The sequence below is a fragment of the Maniola jurtina genome, chromosome 6 (genome assembly GCF_905333055.1).
Source record: "Maniola jurtina chromosome 6, ilManJurt1.1, whole genome shotgun sequence".
Taxonomy (NCBI): Eukaryota; Metazoa; Arthropoda; class Insecta; order Lepidoptera; family Nymphalidae; genus Maniola; species Maniola jurtina.
Window position 1 is genome coordinate 5,314,046 of NC_060034.1, and position 18,854 is coordinate 5,332,899.

General features: G+C 34.8%; 1 protein-coding gene across 4 annotated transcripts in view; it reads left to right on the top strand.

Annotated features, from left to right (window-relative positions):
* Nucleotides 1–18,854, top strand: part of LOC123866535 — a 198,845-nt gene that overhangs the window by 80,273 nt on the left and 99,718 nt on the right. For 3 of the 4 annotated variants that reach the window (XM_045908178.1, XM_045908181.1, XM_045908179.1), the window contains one exon: nucleotides 6,452–6,503. The exons of the other annotated variant lie outside the window; for it this stretch is intronic. The gene's annotated coding sequence lies outside the window, so the exon portion shown is untranslated. The remainder of the gene's footprint in view (nucleotides 1–6,451; nucleotides 6,504–18,854) is intronic. 4 annotated transcript variants of the gene reach the window in all.

Below are 18,854 nucleotides of genomic sequence, written 5' to 3' on the forward strand. Positions count from 1 at the left end.
ATAAGAGTGTAGAAAAGAATGTAATTTGAATTGATAGTGAGTTAATGACATACAAATGTTTTTGTAACTTAATAAGGGCATTTGTTCAGAAAATATAAGTTTTATTTGTAATATGAGCATTATAAAAACTGTGTCCACCTTGATTTAAAATTTAATTATTATAGCTTCAGATCTTAGCCTATCTGAAACAAATGCGCAGATCGATCGTGACGAACGAAAAAATATTATCCTTTCAAATCGTACAAAGACTACTTTTTCTAATATCAAAAGTCTGTTATTGACAGGACTTTGTCCTTCATAGCAAGGTGGTGAAGGGAATTGGGTGAACGGCAATAAACTTGTTTGACAACGCTCTCTCTTGTACTTGGACCACACCTGGTCAACGGCTCACGACTACGGTCAAGCCTCAAGGTCTCGAATTACATAACTTAGCATTTCGCCTATAATTGATACTCGACGACTGCATATTGTTCAAGCTTCTCGATTGATAGTTTGCAATAGGGTTGCACTGCAAGATCACTTTCACGTTATTTGGAAATGATACTTATTATATTGACTATTTGCAACTTTTTTGCAATAGGGTTGCACTACAAAGTAACTTTCACGTCATTTTGAAATGATTATTACAGGTAGTGGACAAATCGCTACTTTTCGTTGTGCACTTTTATTCTGCAATTTCCATGATTTATGATTAAACCTTGAAATTCTGTGGCAAGGTAGTTAGTAAGTTACGAAGTTCAATATAAATTGATTTGTGTGAAAACAGTAAATAATCAAATCATTATCAAAGTAAATGTTACGCCACGCCGCCACAGCCCGTCGCAACGTGCCATTCAAACCAGCCGCTCCGAGCTAACTGCCATGACAGCCAATCATAGCCAGTTACCGCCATGACAGCCAATCATAGCCAATTACCGCCATGACAGCCAATCATAGCCAAGTACCGCCATGACAGCCACTACTACCGAATGCCTTCGGTGGGGATAACGCCATATAAAGCCATGCGAGCTCATTTTTATTGTTATTGTTCTATCGTACGCATTGTAAGCTGAAACTATGTCCATTTGTGTAAACAAGTGTAAATTATATAAATAGTAACAAAGTAACAATAGTAATAAAGAAATGAGTGATTTGTATTAGTGTGTTTAGTGAAGTGATATAATAAATTTGGGCGATTATACTGATTTGCTCTTTTTATTTAAACCCACTGTTTCATCTCAGAAGTGGGATTAATAAAGAAAGTTATGATGCATAATCGCGCCAATTAACGATTCGGCAAAGACATGCCGGCAGCTTTGTTCCTCCGCAAGGATGAAACGAATCACCGTGTAAAAATCAAGCGACAATGAAGATCATCCGCTTCTGGGGCCCGGAAGATCCTTAGAAGAGTTTTTGAACCGGAGGTACATTCATCTGCGGCGCGCATGGTTTCTGCGCCCGATGGCGACCTACCCTTAACTCCTACGCGTATTAACTGAGGTATGATCCATCCATTATTCCATTTCAAATTTTAATCCCGTTTTTAATTATATTGATGCAAAGTGTAAAGAGGTTGATCGTGTTTGTAACCTCTACTGATGAGATGACCGTGAGGTAGATACTTTGAAAATCACCTAAAAATATATATGTGAAAGTGTAACTAAACGAATGGGGTCATAAATTTAGTCTTGGAACAATTTTAAAAAGGAATTTATTCTGTTGCAACGGTGAAAGGTTAATATTGCTAACACCCAGTTTGAGGTTATTAAATTAGTATTAGGGTACGCGGGTTATGATAGGTGGTCACCATACGCTCGCGGATAGTGAATGGTTTGAGTTATAGCTAAAGATAAATATAACTGTAATTTGTGGCATATCTGACCGTCAAATAAAAGTTTAGGTTTAAAGACGTTTAATTCTTATAAAGACAAAAAAGTCATTTACATGAGAACTTAATTCTAAGAAAATAAAGTTTACAATATTCGCCATTTAATTAAGTGCTCAATCAGTGCATTTGTTGAAGTAATTCGGATTACTCATAATGTGAGCAGCTAATTCAGTTTTCTATGGATTGAATGAGTGTACATTTTTTTCATGTGTGCAGGTATTTTGTTGTACAGTTTAGCTCCTTCATAGGTAAGGGGTTCTCTGCCATAATCTGTTCTAGTTTTGGGTAAGGCAAGGTAACTGGCTCAACGAGTTTTAGTTTTAATTTTTGTAAATTTGTGTGTATTGTTTTATTTATAGTTTTCGTAACAAAAATACAAGTGTTGTATATATGTAACTGATGAAATAAAGGCGGTAAATACTAATGCTAAAATTGCAACCAATTGATTTAGTCAACTTTTTATCGAACTAGGTAAAAGCCCGCTCAACCATCCACTTATCACGTTGCATCTCGCCGAGATATCCGCAATTTGAATTTGCAGTTTAATTCTAGAAAACATACTTAGTGTGTTAGTGCCTTCCAGACCTATTTCCTATGCGAAAATAATGACCATAAAAGTGCTACCGGTACGAATAAGTTAACAAGTAATTCAATAAGTTAAAAAAATCTCCCTACTGCAGTTTGCGCTGCATATTTTTCAGCTCTTACATTAAAGCGTATAAAATCCACCACATTGATTGTTTTAAGAATTTTATGTACCCATTGACAAACACGCCATCAAGACGAATGACGTATCATTTATCATAATCTGTTAAAGTTGTTGAGTGGTTACGAACTGACACAAATACATACTGATTAAACGCCTAATCCTTACTTTGGTAACAATTAATTTAAAAAAATCTAGTATATCGGATGGTAATAATAGTTCTCAGACTACCCGCGAATCTCAGCCAGTAGTTTTTAAGAAATAAGCTTTGACGCTATTAGTGTTTTTATTTGTACAAGGGTCAGTCAGTGCAAGGTACTATAAAGCTTTAAGGGTATATTTTTCGCGTCGTCGGTGATATTCCCGCTGCAGTCATACAGACAACAGGGGGTACGTGTAGGGTACCTATAAATTATTTTTATTGGCACATTATTATCATTTACGTCAGAATCGGTTGCTAAACACTTTCAGTGTGCTCAAACTTTGTTTTGCATAAAGCATGGCGATCGCAATTCGAATGTAAAATCGAATTATTTTATGACGTTGACTTTTGGGTTTCTTGTGAAATTGATTTTCATGTGGTTATAGGATTGGTATGTAATATGAATATAGATCCTCATAATAGAGGCAGACGTACTTTATGAATCAACCGGGAGCTACTTGTAGTCAAACAATAATATTGTGCTTATCTTTCTTTTCTCGGAATTTTTGGTGAGTTCGTGAAGTGCAAACGTCATCGCCTGCGATGGTCACCACTGATGCCTTACTCTGTGGCCTGATGCCGAGCACGTCGCTGCGAAGCACCTCATCGTGGCGCGTAACGATGCAGGGTTGCAGCCTGTGGGTATCTACATGCCGCCGCACCGTTGCTTATTTGGGGTGTTAAGTGCTGTTAAGCGTTTATGTTGTATGGTATGACTGTTCTTTTATTTTTACTAAAAGTTAGTGTTCATGAAGTCGTACGTGTTGTAACTTGTAGTTTAAATCACATTCTTTGAATGATTGTGAGCACAGTAAGTAAATCTTACTCACGGCCTTGGACTGTCTCGTATAATATACAAGCCAGTGGCACAGTGTATGAGTACATACAAATAGGTAGTGTAATGTCGGCAGAATCGGGCACTTGGTGGAAACGTAATAATAACCATTACCAATTAGACATCCTTATGGTTGTGATAATGCTTTTGTTATTTTAGAAAAGAGTAGTTCTTTAGGTACCAAGCATATTACGTACTTTTGCCTACAAGCTTTCAATCGAGTCAATTTCATCATTCTACCTTTAGATTGTCGGTCCAATCATAATGTAAGTAGTAAGTTCAAGTGGTATTTTTAATTTGAACCATATGATTTAGCTTTGTGCCGTTCATCAGGTGGACCGGACGTACCGTAAGAATTTTCACTAAACCGACTAGACTGACGTTTTACATAATATCTTGAGTTCAGTTTGTGTTAGTATGCCTGCCTGGTTATGTATCTTAAAAAGTAGGGAATAGGAATAGAATAGAAAACTTTTCCTTTATGATTGATGATCTTGTATTGCCTAAATTCAATCGTGAGCTACTTTCGCTATTACGTAGATACCGAAGTGAAGACTGTAGCCAAGTCTTACTTTCTGTAGCCAAGTCTTACTTTCTGCAGCGAAGTTTAACTTCCGGGAGCCAAGTTTTACTTTCGGGAGCCGAGTTTTACTTTCGTTAGCCAAGTTTTACTTTCGATAGTAGTACTTTCATCTCGTTGCTCGTTGAAAGATTTCCATGCAAGGATTTAAGTGAGATTTCTTTTCAAGTCAGGGTAATAGCATTCACAGCTCAACAAGTAGCTATTTATTTCCTTTCTACAAGCCGGTCTGTTGTCGGTTTTTCTTTCAAAAATGTCTATGAAGTAAAACATAGAAAATAGTAACTACCACTGAAAATGATAGTAATTAATTAATTAATTAAACAATGTTGCTTTGTTTACGTCTTGGTTTTAAAGTTAGATAAATTGCAGTTTGTATCACAAACTTTTATTAACACGATTAGAATTTTATTGAGTTCATACTGACCACATTTTGCAAAGACCCTTTTGTAAGACAGCGAAAGGCTATCGCTTATTTATCAGAAGAATTCAGTTTGGTTATACAGATGCTTTTCAAAATTTGTTATTGTCAAGTCAAAAGTCAAAGTCAAGTCAAAATCATTTATTCAAAGTAGGTACTACTTTTGATGGTCGAAATTGTTTTTGTACGATATAGTGATAATTAATTACGTACGTAAGTACGTAACTAAAGCTACGAGGGTTCCAAACGCACCTACTTATTATAAAAATTGGCCAAAAACGATCAGTTTCATAGAAACTATTAGTACACTTAAATATGATACATAATTCACCTTATTTGGACACCCTAGTAAATGTATAAAGTGACCATAAGAATGCTTTTACTAGTAGACATTTTAGAGTTTCTGAGTGTCGACTGATTAACAGTTAGGTATATTTTGACATCCATGATACTACCACGAGCCAATTGCCTAGTCAAGCCAAGCGAGGTACTAATTGGACCATGTTAAATGCGTTGTGCAACAGGCCCTAGCGAGAATGAATAATATAATTGGACAAACTGCTTACTTGATATTATTTGGACTATTAACAATGCTCCTAATGAATATGCAATCTATGATTTGATATTTACCCAAGTCACGATGCCATGCTGCTATTGATGTAAAATTAGTAAGCCCGGGGAGGTAATGCGTAACAAGGCATATGGACGGTTAAGGATACCAAGCGATAGGATAAAGCTAACTAGATAATGTAACTTTGACAAGATTAATTTTTCGTTTAATTATAACAAAGGAATTGAGTTATTTAGTGGCAAGTTTCTACAAGAATTACGATAAAAATAAACTCTGGTCGATTTTCATAATCAAGCTGGTAGGCATTGCTAGAGGCTGAACTGTTAAGGGGCTTTGAGGCTACGAAGCTTGTACATGCCTGAGCAGGCTCCTTACGGCCACAACACCTATATCTAACAGTGCCAACTGTTTCAATGAATAACTTTAAACTGAAGATCTTATTAAGCTATTGCCTACTAGAAAGTTAACCAAGTGTTCTCCCATTGCGGGAGCAATTTGTTGTTTCAGGACGGCCGAATGTTACGCCACGCCGCCACAGCCCGTCGCAACGTGCCATTCAAACCAGCCGCTCCGAGCTAACTGCCATGACAGCCAATCATAGCCAGTTACCGCCATGACAGCCAATCATAGCCAATTACCGCCATGACAGCCAATCATAGCCAAGTACCGCCATGACAGCCACTACTACCGAATGCCTTCGGTGGGGATAACGCCATATAAAGCCATGCGAGCTCATTTTTATTGTTATTGTTCTATCGTACGCATTGTAAGCTGAAACTATGTCCATTTGTGTAAACAAGTGTAAATTATATAAATAGTAACAAAGTAACAATAGTAATAAAGAAATGAGTGATTTGTATTAGTGTGTTTAGTGAAGTGATATAATAAATTTGGGCGATTATACTGATTTGCTCTTTTTATTTAAACCCACTGTTTCATAAGAGTAAGAATGTCAATGAACTCTGCCTGCAACGGAAATGCTTTTGCCTTCTACAAATTAAATGATGAAGTATATTTTGTTGCTTTGGCTGACATAAAACAGAATAAAACAAAAGAAAAAGAAAAACATTGATATTATCTAAAACCTCGCAATATGGCGAAAAGTTCTTTTTTTAATAAGTAGTTAAAGTAATTACTTATACAAACCTGGTCAAAGTGTATCCTCGCAAGTGGAATATAGTAGAAAATTATATTTTTATTGTTTAAATACAGCAGTAGGTACAAGAACAAAGACAATCTATAAATTAAAATTGCTTATTTATTTTTCAGGTACTCATTTTGGCGTACCTACCTACTGAATCTTCTGTAATCGGATTTGTTGGTCAGTATTTTTATAAAATCTATTACTTAAATAACTTACAAAATAAACAATTTAGTAAAAATTTGTTGTTGTTTAAATAAATTTGCATGATTTATCATATTTACGCATTAAGGGTACAGCCCTAATTGTTACTCGATAACTGCGCATTGTTCGAGCTTTTGATCGATAGATCGCGTTAACAATAATACAATGCTAACTCTTGTCCAATTATAAACTTAATTTGCATGTATTGACATTGATATACAATTATTATGATCGAATACCGAATATGTAATTTGGAACTTTAATTACTAGAAAACACAATCAGCAGTGTGGGTAAAATATAAATAACTTTTCGTTCACCTTGACACATATCTAAAATAGAATTTAGCTAGAGCTTACGCCGATGGCTTTGTTTACTTACCTATTGAGTGGTGATAGTCTTAAGGTGCCCACGCACTCGAACTGAACTGCAGCTGAACTGCGCGTCGCGTCAGCGCCCCGCACGATATTCTTGAATTTATTCCGAGAATATCGTGCGGGGCGCTGACGCGACGCGCAGTTCAGTTGCAGTTCAGTTCAAGTGCGTGGGCACTTTTAAGACACACTTATACTGATAGTCTTAAGGCTCACACACCTCTGACTTTTCAGATATCAATGCTTTAACGGTGCAGTAAAACATCGTAATCAAACCTGCACGCCTGAGAGTTCTCCATAATGTTCTCAAAGATGTGTGAAGTCTGCCAATCCGCAGTTGGCCAGCGAGCCGGATTATGGCCAAACTTTTTCATTCTGAGAGTAATCCAATACTCAGTAGTCAGCCAGCTATGGGACGATATAATGATGATGATGATGATAACTTACCTAGGTGACACTAACCACGAAAGACCATTTAAAGCACGAGAGGACCTTGCTTTAACGGTGAAACAAAGCATCGCGAGGAATCCTGCATGACTGAAAGCTTCCATAAGGTTCTCAGAGGTATCTCAGGTATAATTTCAGGCGGTTCAGGTATAATTATGAAGCCTGCTAATTCACACTTGGCCAGTGTGGCATGCTATGGCCTAAACACTTCTCATTTTGACTAAGACCTTTCCTTTGCTTATGCATTTTCACGGCGCACCCGGTGCTGCTCGAAGTATTCAACTTATTTTCTGTACTGAAGAAACGCCTCTTGTTATTGAAAGTAACAGGTTAGCCAAAATAAATATAGGCTGCGCGAGCGCAGTACTAATGTGAAGCGGATACATGTTGTCAGGATACACAATCAACATTTTTAAAATTAATAACTAACGCAAGGTTGCCAGAACGAAAATTAATATTCTTTAACTAATTTCAAGGTCTTCAAATAAGTATACAATTTAAACGTGTGTAAGTAGTTATTATTACTCATAAAGGATCTAGAAGTTTCATAATAGGTACCTACTGCCATTTTCAAAAACAGAGGTAAAATTTTGGTTTTTCTATCTTATCCTCTTTTTGATTTACTGACATGTACCCTTGGATGAATAAATACTCAGGATGGTATGCTCCGAAAAGTCAAATGAAGCAGGGGAACTGTCAGTTGATGAGTATGTGTGCGTTATGGAATGATACCATTCACATATGAAAATTTGCCTATTTTCCTATTTTTCCCTATTTTTCCCTTTCACGATGATTATTTAAAATGAGATCTCATTAGATTAGTCTTTATTATGATAGTTACAAATCGATGGATGTTCGATGCTAGAAAATAATAATTTATCGATTGCAACGTATTAAAATTTACCTACTCTGTTTTTACATAATTTTGATTAATTACAGTATAGGGCCTCTGGCCTTATTGAAAATCTCTGCTTAACAGGGTGCCCATCACCATGTTTACTATATAATCGTATCCTGACAGTTAAAAATAAAAAAGTTAAAAAGTCAAATGTAAAAACGCAATATATTCACTAAAAATATTTAATAATAATCCAAGTATGTACCAGTTAGCGATTTTATTTAGCGTATCTCGCAGGGTTAGTAGACTATTCACTACTTTTGGTGTTATACACCGGGCAAGTTTACATCCCTATATCGCAGATCTCTTACCAAATTACACAAAGCGGCTCTTGGGTAGCGGTTTTTTTTTCTCTAAGCCAAATTCAAAGTTGTTTATTCAAAATGGGTTCATATTTTATTTGTCTTGTGTTTTCTGACATTTATGACCTTAAAAAATACCTAAATAAAGATAAATATTCTAGCTATCCGTATAGCGTCCCATCTTTGACCACATCACGCGTGACGAGTCCTCCGTTCGTCGCTAAGGTTGTTTTGGTGGGTGCCTACTACCTATCATGGACTAACTATAACTAAATAATATTATTAATGTAGTAAGATTTTGATTACCTATTTATTTATTTCTTTATTGCACACACAAACATATACATTTACAAAAAACATAGAAGACAACATGGTAAGTACACCAATTACGTAGGTACCTAGGTACTTCATGATAAATTTGGCATGCAGCTATTATGACGGAGACTGGTATATTAAATGTACTACAATTTAGTAATAAGTTTTGTTTTAGTTAAATTTCAATATCAATTTAAAATCTTTTAATTAACAAAACAGCCTTTTTCGCTTAGTTATATTATGATTGTCATCAAAAATAAAATATAAATTTGTCTAAATATAATGAAAAAAAAATTGCTCATTTTTAGGCAAAATTACCCCATTTATTTTCTGACAACCCTAGACTTCAATTTGAAGTTGTGTAATTTGCACAGCACGATTACGATACGATTTAAAATTAAATTATTTCATTGAAGTGTCAAACAAAAAAATATAATCACTACGTTGTGTCAAATGCGTATCGGAAGGTGTTAAGTGGCCAGTTTCGTAGAATTTATGTTGAGTTTGTGTGCGTGACGTGTAATTACAGAGATTTGGTCGATAGTGGGTCGATAGTTGTGCTTCCTTCGTTTGTACGGCGGGGTCACCGGTTGCATGTACCTATGATATTATTAAACAAAATAAATACTTACCTATAGCTATTACAAATAAAAGTTGTGTTCTATGAAGCTCTCAAAGTCAGTAACACAGAACTCCAAATATGTATACTAAACACTTAACATATTTTGCAAAAAAACAAGTTGCAGTCTGCAAAAAAGTTTGTTCAGAATAATTCTCAAATTAATGCGTTGTACAGATAGACCTCTACGCGATATAAAGTATGCTGGACTTTAATGAATTCATTGAGCATTCGTTTGTGGCATATTAGCTTCTTATCACCTGAACATCTAGCCGCTTTAGCGACAACGTTTAAATAAGGTAAGGTTTAAATAAGTTTTACTACAATATCTATGAAATGCTCAAATGCTTCAAAACCTCAGCATTTTCGAGCGTCTTGATGAAGACCTAAGCTGCTTAAAATCCAGCTGCAGAAAAGAAGTAGTTAATATGCGTCCAGCCAATAACTAACTCCTCAAACATCCTTAAACTTTAAAACTTTAAGGGCGTCTGTCAAGGTCAAGTGCATGACGTGATTTCTAATAGTATTCCGAACAAAGTATAACAAAATTAGGCTTTATACTTTGACGTAAGATTTTTTACACCTTTATTACCTGTTATCTCGCATCATAGCCACCATGATCCAAGCTTCATAGTTGCTAATTTGCTCCCTGTATTGGAGACAATACGCAGAGAAATTTTCAGCTTTCATAAAATAACGCAAGTCTGGCACGCACTGGCTCTTAGACCATTATGTAACGAACAAAATATTTCTTATATAATATATAGACACGTATCATATTATAAGGCATTCCGAATCAGTGGTAGATGCATTTAACGATTCAAAAGTTCTTATAAAAGTTTAATTGTATAAAATAAAAAAAAAATTTATCTATTTATCCGTAATCGATAAACCCTAAATGGCATAGTATCAGCACGCTAAATCATAAAAACCTAGGCGGGACATAGGATTTTGAATGTATTTTTATAGCTCTATCACAAACGCGATTCAAACAGTTACAGGTACCTAATACGCTGAACTAATTCACCAAAAGGCATTTCGACACAAAAACCTGCAACGCATTCCCATTAAGGCATGGAATTCGTCATGGGCACCATTTTAGCTGTAGGTATAACCTTCAAGTGATAATACAAACCCAAAAATAGATCGAAAATTATTTCGACCATAGTTGCATTAATTTTTCACGACAATAATCGTGACTGTGTCGATTCTACATCAAAGCTGTGTCGACTTGCAACGTCTTAACTTTTCAACCGATGCACGTTTTTATTGGGCACACTAGGCCTCTTAAGATTACTCAGAGGCTGGGATTTCAACGTTTATTGTTGGGCATGGTTTAAGAAACAATCTTCACAGAACATGTCTGACACTCGTCATCATCATCATCATCATCGCGTGCCTTCTTCGAAACGAAGTTTGGCGGTCATCATTCGATAAGCTTCTCTATGGGTAACTGAGCCCTGTCCACTCCCTTATATCATCCAACCATTTGCGTCTTTGGTGACCTTGAGCTCTTTTGCCTGCAATTCTCCTTTCCGACACTAATCTTGGGAATGAGAATTGTCTCTCTGTAAATACCCAAAGAAAGCGAGCTTCCTTCGCATGATGATGGACATGAGATCTCTCTCTTTTTGGACCAATTCCAGTACCTCGGTGTTCGGTGTGAAGCTGTTCCAGGTTATCTTGAGCTCCACCTCTGAGTTGATTTACAGGAAAATTCCTGTAAATCCACTCAGAGGTGGTTTAATTCACATCCCTTTTGGTTTCATTCATGTTTTTAGCCTCTTGGCTATTATAATGTAATATTATCCTGTCTCAATTGTAGAGATTACATACAATTTGAGAAATGGCTACGATAATCACCAGATAGATATCCTATAAAGTCAAATTGTAAGGCTCAAATTGTAGTCTAAAGAGATCCTATAAAGGTATCCCGACTTCTTTTGAAACGATCGAATTTTCAATCATAACCTTATTACCCTGCGGTGTCACACCGGGGGTCTTGACAAAAGGATCTATAATAGTAGTTTAATTAAGTATTATTAATCAACTAGGCATTGAATATGCTTAGAACATTGACTCCAGTTTCCCGAAGACAGCTATTATATGAGCTCGAATATGTCTTGGAAATCTTTTCATTGGAGAAATTAATATTCATTCTAACAAAGAAAGATTAATGAAGATCTTGTGATTGTTTATTCCTACGAATACTACTAGCACAGTTTTATGATAATAAAATTACTTATATTTTTTAAATTTAGGTTTAGTCATTTTTGTGGTAATTTCTCAGTGTATTCGCCTTCGTATTACAAGGATTCGCGTAAGACATAATATGTATTATAATCGCTCATTGTCTGCCTAAGCCCTTAGTGATAATTTGCTTAAATGTCACAGTATCACCTTGAGTTCTAATAGTGTGTTTTCTTTTCACCTTCAAAGCACTGGTATTTAACAATGGGTCTTCGTGTATCGATCAAATCAAGACATTAAAACGAGCTGTTATGAATATTGGACAATGGATCAACATTAATAGATAAAGCCGAAATTATCGGTAGATATTTTGAGTTCATTGTCAATCAGTGACCCTTGAATAGCACTTGATTATTTGGAGGTATTCAGGACACTAACAACACATGTAACTATTATCGCCTTCTATTCATTTATCAACCGACCATAACTGTACAAAGATCCTTTTCAAGAACACCTCAACAAATATTGTCCTTGACTTTATGCAACCACCTGCTTCCCGCCACCTTCTTGAGGTTAATTCTCCAAATGACTGGAAGTCCTATATCTTTTTTAAAATCTGGACATAAAGAGAACTACGGAGTATTTGCATATATATATTGGGTTTATCTAACTTTTCGTTAACTTTTCACTCGCCCATGGCCTATAAAAAAACATTGTGGTATAATTATGAAGTGTTTGCCTCAAAAACATTTTCTAAAGTTACCCAAGTTATAAAGTTTCCTTTCATTCTTTGTCTATTTCCCGACATTATTCTAATTCATTGCATATTATCACTCAAGGTCTATTTAATATTCATGGCCCTAATTTGAAAGGTTTCCAGTTTTTAGATAGGTACAACCTAACAAACCTTATCAGCCCAATCTTTGTTAGCCAACGCCGCAAATTGATTAGAACGGAATTAGATTAGATTTACCAATCTAGTCAATACAGTCAGTCTAGTTAGTACTCTTTAACATACAAAACCAAGCATATAAATTATTGAAAACAGAACTAACAAGCACTTGATTCCGTTTAGATACACCTGTTACCCGTACACTACAAAATAAGCAAAACTAGGATCTCTTCTAAAATCAATGAATCGACGGTTACACAAGTGTAAATTACAAAATTTATAACACCCCCGCCAAGTGAAGGTTTACAGTAACTAGAAAAGAGCTGAAAACTTTCAAACGGCTGAACCGATTTTCTTGGATTATAGCTAAGAACACTCTCGATCAAGCCACTTTTCAGATCAAAAAAACAATTAAAATCGGTTCATTTGTTTAGGAGCTACGATGCCACAGACAGATACACACGTCAAACTTATAACACCCCTCTTTTTTGGTCGGAGGTTAAAAAGAATAACTTTGAAGTTAGAACACTCACTTTGACGACCACCCCACCACCGAAATCGTAACATTTATCCACCTTTGAATAGGTATGTGTTTTAAAGGAACATCAGGTGGAAGCTGATTCCCGGATCTGCCTGCAAATACCACAAATCCAGGTAATGAGGATGAAATAAACAGAGTAATATACTATGCATCATAAGATCATAAACAAAACCGCCTTCAGTGGCAAGTGTTTCTTTAAAACTTTAACCCCGAATAACAATTGAACACATGTCAATTAGATACATGCAAGATAAGATAAGTGCGTTCGGTAGTGACCATGACATTGCAAACATTTTTAAGAGTGGCCATTTCAAAACATTTTAATAGAATGTCCTACATTTGTTATTATATAAACAAATACATCTGCATCGTAACGAAAAAACTTGATGTCAGCTTCCGTTATCTTTCATAATATACGTAAAAAAAATTAGGTACTTACATTTTTAGTAAAAAATAATAAAACGACTATCACAATTATTTTTTTTCAAAACTGAAATCAATCTAAACTTGATCTAACCGACATAGACACTAAAACTTTCTAAATTGACTAATCAAAATACGAACTTGAGATTCCAGATTCGTAGATAGATAGACCTTCATCTGTCGTATCGGGTACTTAATTACTTATTAGCCACAACTGAAGTTAAACCGGTGAATTCAAGCGACGCAAAGTCCTATACAAAAGACCCATCTATGTCCAGCAGTAGACGCCTAATTGGTTGACAATAATTACGAAGACGATGACGAAGTTACCGACCGACTTAAATCAATCTAAAAAACCGGTCAAGTGCGAGCCAAACTCGCACACGTAGAGTTCCGTATCGTATAAGATTTTTTTTGGGGTACAACCACAAAGACATTGCTAGTTGCTACCTACCTTTCATGATCCTAGGTCAACGGCAAGTACCATATTATAGGCTTTCATTCCCTTTTCTTGACACACACGACAGATAACGAAGTGATCCTATAAGGATTCCTTTTGCTTTTTGAGGTATGGAAACCTAAAAAATACTTGACCCAACTGGAAACCGAAATTAGGACTTCTTGCCTGTTCATTTATGAACTCAGTCTCACAACTGCACCAGAAAACCTATAGAACCTTTTATCTATAGAACCTTCATGCTAAACAGGTCTAAGTTACCGCATGACCTGTGGCATAACCTTGATAGCTGGCTAGGTGAAGGTTCTGCCATGTGATTGGTATTAAACAACTCACTTGGAATTCAACAATCACATTATCCAAAGATCTATTATGTGTTTACCTATACTTTAGAGACAGAAGTAATTGTCTTCTCACGACTTGGCTTTATAGTTGACATTAGTCAGATACCTAATATTAGAAAATGCTAATTTCTGCATGTTTGAGTTTAAATGCAAAAAGCTTTGATACGATTTTGTTCACTGTATAGTTATCATCAAGCTGTGATAGCCTAGTGGTTAGAACGTCCGCCTCCTAATCGGAGGTCGGGGGTTCGATCCCGGGCACGCACCACTAACTTTTCAGTTATGTGCGTTTTAAACAATTAAATATCACTTGCTTTAACGGTGAAGGAAAAACATCGTGAGGAAACCTCCATGCCTGAGAGTTCTCCATGTTCTCAAAGGTGTGTGAAGTCTGCCAATCCGCATTGGCCTAGCGTGGCAGACTATGGCCTAAACCCTTCTCATTCTGAGAGGAGACCCGTACTCAGTAGTGGGGCGGAAATGGGTTGTATAGTTATAGTGTAATTAATTTTATAACTAGCCGTTGTTTTATGTTTATCCGACAATGAGCCCATACATATTTAGCAGGCAGATACCTACGTCTAACGGTTGACGAGGATGAAGACGATATTCTTTCAAACTGAGAAAGTTTTGTCTATGGCAATCGTTTCTGTAATTGCGTGGTTTATGTACAAACAGTAAACAGAAAATTACAATTTTCTAAGATTAGAAATATTTAAACTAATAAATAATTGATCTTTCTCAATAATTTTACATTATCTTGCCTAACTAGACTACTTATTATTAGTTAACTATTTCGTAACTTGCTATTTTTATAAATAACTTTTATCACTTAACTACTACATACTAGAAGCTATTAAAATGATTGGAAGTGAATAGAAAGGCGTAGACGACCATTTAGTTCCCAATAACAATTCAAAAGGTAATTAATGGGACTAGTTGAAAAGACCTTCGGCTTAATAGAAGGAGGCGGTTCGGTTCTAGATATTTCATATGAAAGTTTAACGTGTGAGCACTCAACTATATATATGCACTTACCTGTTTAATTTTTATATTATAATCAAGCGAATTAATATGAAACCTAAATCTGGAAAAAGGTTATCTCCAAAGAATTGTATAAAAAAAAAGAAACTTTGTAAATTAATTTGTAAGTTTGTAAATTAAAAATTTATAACACCCCCGACATAAGTGAAGGTTACAGTAACTAGAAAAGAACTGATAACTTTAAAACGGCTGAACCGATTTTCTTGGATTACAGCTTAGAACACTTTCGATCAAGCCACGTTTCAAACAAAAAAATCTAAATTAAAATCGGCTAATTAGTTTAGGAGCTACGACGCCACAGACAGATACACACGTCAAACTTATATTACAACCCTCTTTTTGGGTCGGGGGAGTAGATAGGAATTGGCTTATCTGGATCAGGGATCATTCATTCATTCGAATGATCCCTAATCCAGATAATCCAATTCCTACATTTTGAATACTGAAAATGGTAGTATTCGAATGCTTGAATAGTGAATGATACCATATTTAAATACTGAATAATGGGTATATTTGAATACTTGAATACTGAATAATGGATATATTTGAATACTTGAATACTGAATAATGGATATATTTGAATACTTGAATACTGTATAATGGATATAATCGAGTACTTGAATACTGATACTTCATCGAATGGATGAATACTGAATAGATACTTCATTCGAATGCATGCATACTGAATAGTTACTTCATTCGAATGAATGAAAACTGAATAGATACTTCATTCGAATGCATGAATATTGAATAGATACTACATTCGAATGCATGAATACTGAATAGATACTTCATTCGAATGCATGAATACTGAATAGATACTTCATTCGAATGCATGAATGCTGAATAGATACTTCATTCAAATTCGCTGAGTGACTACGGAGGTAGTATAATATATACGGATAATAAAACAACCGAACTTCAGTACAAAATTTTATTCTCTAAACACCATTTTCTTAAACATAGTACATTTTTTAATGCGCATATTTTAGTATGAAAAATACAACTATATGAATCACTTGCCATATTATATTTTTCATGTAAACTTAACAAATTTGGGCACTCTTTATCTTCTAAATTATAAATTGTGCTATTTTGTAACATTTGCATTAACCATAACCGTTTTTCAATACCTTTGACATAAATTGTTTTATTTTGTAAAATCTTCTGAATAATATGTTTACAGTTCGAATACGGTATGTATCCCTCATTCCAAAGAATTCCTCTATTTCTTTCAATCCAACTAACATGCCGTCTTTCAATTTTAGTCAAATCATAAAATGGATATGGTGATTTGATCAGGAAAGTTTGTATGCGGTTATTACAATGAATAGCAATTTCTTTTAAAATAAACTCATTTTCATCAGTTTTAAATCCTTGGACATCTACTATTATGGCATTCATGATATTTTTCGCACTATATTACTCAACGGCTTATATTCTATTAACCGGTCGTTAATAATAAGACAGTAAGCAGTTGTATTTTCAGGGATATCTTGCGAACATTCTATTTCTAATCGCACATCCACGGGTCCACTTTTTAAATTTTCGTTTTGTCTTGAACAATCAATAATAAAAAGCGGTGCTTTATCTTTAAAATTTAACATATCAAGCAGTGGGTCCACAGGAACGTTGTAGTAAGACTGACGAAACTTTGTATACATTTCATATAATATACTATATTTATTTTCATCAAATTTAAGATTTAGTGATTCATAAGGATAATATTGTGAATTTAGAAATAATGTTACATTACTTACTTTACAATGGTCAAACAAAGAACTATCTAAAGACTTTTTGTTTTTTCTGTTAGTTTGTAGTCCTAATATAACATACCGAGGCTTTTCCAACTGTGAAACAGTTTTGACTGCCCAAGAATGTTTTGTAGTTCTAGGCAAAAATGCATATTCATATAAATCCCAGTTTCTGAAAGCTAACTGAATAGGTTTGTCTTTTTCTAATATTTTCAGCAACGTTAGTCTTTCGCGATCTGATACTTTCACCTGCGGAACACGCCATTGTATTCTTTCTATATTAATTTGTATGTCGTGAGCATCATCTAATTTCACGCTGTTTAAATTAGAATTGCTTCGATTTAAAACCAGTTCATGTTTACAATTTATAATTATTTTATTATAGTCTTCAGCAAATCCCATTATTTTATTTAATGGAATAATTAGACTGAAGGAACCGTCATTACTTTTGAATCCATTCATGTTCCAACCCCATATTGCTGCGACTTTACTTTGACCGGTATTCATAGATATAAGCGATTTTATTGTTGTTGTTATTCCAGGATTCTTAATACGATCTATTTCAACACCATTTATCTCATATCTAATGTCTTGAAACAAAAACATCATTGCATTGTTAGTAAACTCAACGGGTGTATTAATGGGTTTATGGTCTTTACCAATAATCGTTGCTTTTCCTTCGATATAAATAAAACTGGCAGATGGCAATATGTAAATATCTTGTTGGTGTATAGGGATCCGAATCTCATCATTTTCTTTAAAACTATTATTATAAGGGCTATATGTGTGAATTTCATAACTTTCGATAGAGTTATCAAATTGTGGAATATCAGTAACCTGGAGTATATTCATCTTAATTTAAATCCTAACGAGCGAAGAAACTCTTTATTACTTCTTGTAAGTGTTTTATAAGATTTAATACGTCTGTAACGTTGCTCAACTCGAGGAGTAGTAATACGTTTTGTTAAAGTATTTGAATTTTTATTAAACACAATCATCCTGTTTTCTCAAATGGAGACGTAGGTTGAAACACTCTTCTCTGAAATCAATGTACCGACCTTGTTCGTCAAGAATTTTTATATTTATTGATGATATGATATTTTTATTCACAGGAAAGTAAATAATACTTTTCGGTACTTCTATAAATCTATACCCAGGTGGAACGTTCGGCACAAATTCATATAAAATATGAGATGGAAATCCGTTAGTATATGACCCCTTTATTAGATCACATTCGACTCTTATCACGGACAAAGGAAGAATGTTGACTGGGTTCTGAGATTCGTGCCATTTATTTGCTTCTAATTTAACATTTGGAAAACCCAATATCGATCCTATGCTATTATCTTCATCAAAGTTCATCGTATTAGAACAAAATATTAAACATTTTAATGTGTTGTTATTTGGTTTGATTATTATATCACAATCTGTGACTTGACTTCGAATGTAATCAGCTATATCATATAGGCCATAAGCACCACACGGTATTTTTAATTTTTTACCATTGCCATAAGCAAATACATTATTGCTCTCATTAATGTTGGGGATTGAATTGAGAGCTGAAAAATAAATTAAGCCACACTCATATTTATCGTCTATGTTAAGAGGAGGTTGAAAACTTGATTCAAGTAATGGTCTTTTGCCCGTGATGGTTATTGCAATAGACATGATAACACACTAAACAATACGAAGTGCTTACGATCTATTTATTTATTTTCTTATCATGCCA